This window comes from Silurus aristotelis (genome assembly GCF_946808225.1).
Source record: "Silurus aristotelis genome assembly, chromosome: 9".
Lineage (NCBI taxonomy): Eukaryota > Metazoa > Chordata > Actinopteri > Siluriformes > Siluridae > Silurus > Silurus aristotelis.
In genome coordinates, this window is record NC_139582.1 from 29267786 (window position 1) to 29274196 (window position 6411).

The 6411-nt window shown below is 41.1% G+C and overlaps 1 long non-coding RNA gene across 1 annotated transcript; it reads right to left on the reverse strand.

The window, feature by feature from the left end:
• Nucleotides 1-318: 318 nt before the first annotated feature.
• Nucleotides 319-5773, reverse strand: LOC310730686. Its single transcript, XR_014534904.1, has 3 exons — nt 5602-5773; nt 5005-5448; nt 319-763 (listed from the first exon to the last, which is right to left on the reverse strand). It is a non-coding gene; the product is annotated as an uncharacterized lncRNA (long non-coding RNA).
• Nucleotides 5774-6411: the final 638 nt, after the last annotated feature.

The window sequence follows — 6411 nt, forward strand, 5'->3', positions numbered from 1 at the left end:
AGGAAAATTGAGATTGATTGACGTGCTGAACTGCTAACAAACTCAACCTGCACGATGGTGTACCGTGAGCTGAAAAGACAAAAGTGTGTTACAAAAACAATGATGAAATACCATTTCTATTCTAAAATATATAAAATATAAACAACTACTTTTAATTGTATTTATTCTTTTGTGATTCGTTATTGTGACATCTGTAGTGAAAAAAAAGTTTATATATCGTTAAATATCATACAGGCCGTAAAAAACAACACGTGGTCTCACTGGTGAAAAAAGAGGACATGCACTCATTACCAGTAATGTTTTTTATTTCCTTTTTTTTTTTACAGTGCGTTTGGCAGACACCCTTATTCAGAGCAACTGGCCACCACACTATCTATACACCGGCAGGGCTGAGACTCGAACTCACAACCTTCCGATCAGGAGTCCACCATCTTAACCACTGAGCTACCATGTCCCTAGCAAGAAACTAATCATTACCTGAGTGGTGTGATGGAGTGGAGTTTTTGTTCCCGCCTCAGTTTTTACTCCACAGGACTTTTAAAGGTGTGCTGTGGGATCTGGCACCAAGCCGTTTACAACAGATCCATGGATTAGACTTGTTTGTCCAGCACGTCCCACATATGCTTGATTGGACTAAGATCTGGGGAATCCTGGACATGTGAGCATAAAAATCTCCAACTGCTGCAGAGACATTGAACTTCTGGCTGTAAGGTTGCGTCTCTATTACCTGCCCAGAGACTTTAGACACGTCGTTGTTGTCATTCTGGAGAATAAATAAAAACAGATAGTGTGAGTATTGACACCACCTGAAGCAGGACTCAAACCCTTCCAGGCAACTACAGCAATCTACCAGCCTTATCCCCCTGAGCCATCACGACTGAGACTGGAAAGCTTTTCTGGGGGGGTTTATCTTTCGTTAAACAACCTGCAGCGATTCTAAAGAAAGACACTAAGAGAAGTAAACACATAGCTGAAGCAGAAACCGAACACTGACAGGCAGCTAATGAAGCTAATCACTGTTAGCCCACTGAGTCATCAGAGCCTCTTATTTTTGGGGGTTTATTTAACATTCATTTCCCCTCTACCTGCTGCCAGAAAGAACAAAGTGACAAGACTCAAACTTTAAGGGTTTGAAGGTGACAGGTCAGGTGACCCATAGCCAACATTGCACAAACCATTTTCAGGCCCAAGCACTGGACTTACATTCAGAGATGCACAATCACAGGAGCCTTAACATAATATCACAGTCACACAGGGATGAGTGTTTATAGGATGATTGACGTAAAGTAAAGTAAAGTAAAGTAAGACAGTGAAAGAAGTAAACACATGACCTTAAGCAGGACTTGAACCCTGAGAGATCCTTCAGAGACCAAGCTACAGGAACTCATACATGTAACCTGTATTACAGCTCTAGTAAACTCAATCTTACACAACCTGAAGGTCAAAACAAATTTCAAGAAGTAGAGGCAAGAGCAGGATTTGAACCCGCAATCACAAAGTTCAGAAGCACAGATCTTACCACTGAACCACCAAATTTTACAAGCAGTGCCATAGCTCCTGGTGTTTTTATCTTTTAAAATTATATCTGAATTAAAAAAAAAAAATATTAAGACCATCATTTAATAATGCAAAGCTCCTCCATGTGTCCTGGATGCCACAAGACCTCAAGAAGTGCTGTTTAATCTGGTACTAAGAGGATGTAGTTTGTGAGATGGAGCCTCCATGGATCAAACCTGTTGCTGTAGCATGTTCCACAGCTGCAGACCAGAGTACACTGCCATTATGGAACACTATTATCATGAAGTCTGGAAAATTTCTCCATGAAACAGTTCCTTTCAGTCAAAGAATGAATCAAGTTCAGCATCAGCCCTGTCCACAAGGGGTAGCTATCAAATATTTAAACAAGGAGTTTTGAAACCTTCACAGAGAACTTCTGAGGAGAACGCTGGAGTAAAGCAGGACTTGTATCAGTGTTATGGGTCTGTGATTCTCTTAAACATCTCAGTGTGGGTCAAATGTAACACTAAAGTAGAAGAAGGTTCCATGAGGAATAAAACATTGTCTGTGTGCTGCCGTGACAGGAAACTAATCATTAACAGTCAAATAAATAAAGTCAAATAAATAAAGTCTTGTTCTTGGTTCAGTTTTGATGCTCACTTGTCCATTGATGGTGTTGATCTTGGTGTTGATCTCAATGGTGTGTGAAACATCATCAGTCCAGAACGCTGAGGTGTGAGATCATCATGTGAAGGCTCAGTATCTTCTGCAATCAATTCTTTTTTTTCTTCAAGGCACAGAACCAGTCTAAACTAAATAAAACAAAGTTACAAAAACAATGATGAAATACCATTTCTATTCTAAAATATATAAAATATAAACAACTACTTTTAATTGTATTTATTCTTTTATGTGATTCGTTATTGTGACATCTGTAGTGAGAAAAGTTTATATATCGTTAAATATCATACAGGCCGTAAAAAACAACACGTGGTCTCACTGGTGAAAAAAAAGGACATGCACTCATAACCAGTAATGTTTTTTCTTTCTTTTTTATTTTTATTTTTTTACAGTGCGTTTGGCAGACACCCTTATTCAGAGCAACTGGCCACCACACTATTTATACGCCGGCAGGGCTGAGACTCGAACTCACAACCTTCCGATCAGGAGTCCACGATCTTAACCACTGAGCTACAATGTCCCTGCCAAGAAACTAATCATTACCAGAGTGGTGTGATGGAGTGGAGTTTTTGTTCCCGCCTCAGTTTTTACTCCACAGGACTTTTAAAGGTGTGCTGTGGGATCTGGCACCAAGCCGTTTACAACAGATCCATGGATTAGACTTGTTTGTCTAATCCATTTTTTAATGGACTAAAGTCCATTAAAAAAACAACAACAACTTTAAGCTACGTCCACACTAATATACTTTCGTTTGAAATGCATATTTTTTCTTTTTGTCTCGGCTTTCCGTCCACAACGAGACGGCGTTTTCAGTCAACGAAAACGTAGCTTTTCGAAAACACTCTCCAAAGTGGAACAATTTGAATTGTTTTCATTTTTCAAACACATTTATAGTCATTGCCACGAGGTTTCAAAGAGCCAAAAAAGTAAATAAACACCACGCTAAAGTGACGCGGGTCGAAGCGTCTTGCGTTTTTTGCTCGTGAAACAGGGACATGGATGTTTTAAGAAGTTTCGGTGTGGATGAGCAACTTTTGGGAAATGAAGAAAACTAAATGCAACTAAATGCAGTGGTGGCGCTAGAGAATATTCTAGACACACCTCAAAGGGTTGCCAAATCCAAGCACAGAGGAAGGAGAACAATAAGAACAAAGAAAGGTGTATGGGAATATCAATAGGATGCTGAGGTACCTTCTCCTACTTGGCTGAATTCCTCAACCCTTCGTCTGTAAGTACCCCTGATTGATCGCCGTCCTATACGTGCAAGAACCTTTCAGGAACTTCAAGGACAGAAGAATGTTTTATTTGTTCACTGTTCATTTTTTTTCCAAGTTAAATATGCAGAACATGATGTAGGCCAGAACTTCACAGAACTTCATCTCTTTTGGCTCGTCAGCATTTTGGCACACGACCCATGATGTCCATGCAGCTCGGGGACATCACTCCGGCTTCCACATGGAGGAGGGGGCATCCTAAAGACTCACCTATCACCTCACCTCATATTTTTGTTAGAAATTCCTGATTTAGTGAGGAAAATTGAGATTGATTGACGTGCTGAACTGCTAACAAACTCAACCTGCACGATGGTGTACCGTGAGCTGAAAAGACAAAAGTGTGTTAAAGTGTCGCTCCGTCATCGATTTCAGGGTCCTGACTCGAGATCAAATATCATCCGGACTCTCAGCAACTGCAAACACATTTACACTCACACACACACACACACACACACACACACACACACACACACACACACACACACACACACACACACACACACACACACAAGTGTGTACCTGTCTATATCACTAGCTAGGAGTGTGTGAATTTATAAAGGAAGATCATGACTCTGGCCACCATGTCACAAGGGGGCACTCTGTCACCTAACACACACACACACACACACACACACACACACACACACACACACACACACACACACACACACACACACACACACACACACACACACACACATTATTTTCCAAGTCTGAGAACCAGACCCACAGTAAATCAGAAACTACATTGGCACAACACTATTTTCTGAAACCGTAACGCTCTTCAAATCCCACAATGCACTGCAGTAGGTACAGTGCAATGAAAAAAATATATTTGCCCCCTTTCTGATTTTCTGTTAATAATTTTCCATATCTGTCATATGTAAAAATGGTTCAGATCATCACGCAAAATACAAAATGCAGTTTTTAAATGATTATTTAATTTATTAAGAGAAGAAAAGCATAAATAGAATCTGGGTGAATGTTTCAAGATGAAAAGCCACTACTGACCAAGAAGAACAAAAAGGCTCATCTAGCATACATCTCACAAAATACTACTACTGACGTAAAAAACATTGAATGTTCCCGCACCACAGTATCGGAGCAAACTTTTGGTATATTATGATTCGTCATAAATATTTAGATCAAAAGGTGCAGGCTATTTGTTGGTTCCTCAAAAAATGTCTGTTGTTAGAAGCACTATACAAATAAAAATAGGTTTGAATTAATTTGAACATTTGGCATAAAAAAATCGTCCAAGACCAAGTATCCTCAAGACCTTTGGGCAAATATTCTGTAGACTGATGAGACAGAAGTTGAACAGCATTTCGTAAAAAGAACATCATACCTACAGTCCAACATGGTGGTGGTATTGTGATGCTCTGCGGCTGCTTTGCATTTCATTTTAATTGAAATGGTGCACATACATTTATTCAAAACAGATCTGAGGATTTCCACTTCGAGTCTAACAGAATGTTTTAAACTTTCTCAGCTGAAGGATTCAGTTACCACAGTAACAGAGAACACGCATTTCAACATCTCCATCATGTACCAATGTCCTGAAGGTCTCACAGGTTCTTCATGGCGTTGGTTATCTCCACCAGGTGAATGTAGACTTTGTTCATTCTCTGGCAAACACCAGCTTCTGGTAGTGACACACAATGGATGGAAATCTCTGATTGGTCAGGATCTCACTGAGGATCTGTGAAAGCAAATATTCTGATGCGTCGTTAAGGGATTAGCAGAATCTGTAGAGAAATGCCTGTTTGTGTAGAGAGACACCTGGTTGTGTAACGAGATACAAAGTTATGTAAAGAGTCATCTGGTTGTCTAGAGAGGCACCTCGTTGTGTAGTGAGATACCTGGTTGTTTAAAGACACTTGGTTGTGTTAAAACACCTGGTTGTGTAGAGAGACGCCTGGTTGTGTAAAGACACTTGGTTGTGTAGAGAGAGACGCCTGGTTGTGTAGAGACACCTGGTTGTGTAGAGAGACACCTGGTTGTGTAAAGAGACACATAGTTGTTGTAGAGAGACACCCAGTTGTGTAGAGACGCCTGGTTGTGTAGAGAGAAACATAGTTGTGTAGAGACGCCTGGTTGTGTAGAGAGACACATAGTTTCGTAGAGATGCCTGGTTGTGTAGAGAGACACCTGGTTGTGTAGAGAGAGACACCTGGTTGTGTAGAGAGACATATAGTTGCGTAGAGAGACACCTGGTTGTGTAGAGAGACACATAGTTGTTTAGAGAGAGGCCTGGTTGTGTAGAGAAACCTGGTTGTGTAGAGAGACACATAGTTGTGTAGAGAGGCCTGGTTGTGTAAAGATACCTGGATGTGTAGAGAGAAAACTGGTTATGTAATTAGATACCTGGTTGTGTAGAGATGCCCGGTTGTATAGAGAGACACCTGGTTGTGTAGAGAGATGCCCAGTTGTGTAGAGAGACACCTGGTTGTGTAGAGAGATGCCCAGTTGTGTAGAGAGACACCTGGTTGTGTAGAGAGATGCCAGGTTGTGTAGAGACACACCTGGATGTGTAGAGAGATGCCCGGTTGTGTAGAGAGACACCTGGTTGTGTAGAGAGATGCTCGGTTGTGTGGAGAGTTACCCGGTTGTGTAGAGAGACACCTGGTTGTGTAGAGAGATGCCCGGTTGTGTAGAGAGACACCTGGTTGTGTAGAGACACCTGGTTGTTTGTAGAGACACCTGGTTGTGTAGAGAGACACCTGGTTGTGTAGAGAGACACCTGGTTGTGTGTAGAGACACCTGGTTGTGTAGAGAGTTACCTAACATTAGTGTGCTGCATGAGACGCTCCATCCTCCTCAACTACTACTTACACCACTTCAGATCCTTCAAACTAAACCTAACACACACACACACACACACACACACACACACACACACACACACACACACACACACACACAGTGTCTAATTAAGTGAGAAATTAAATTAGATAAA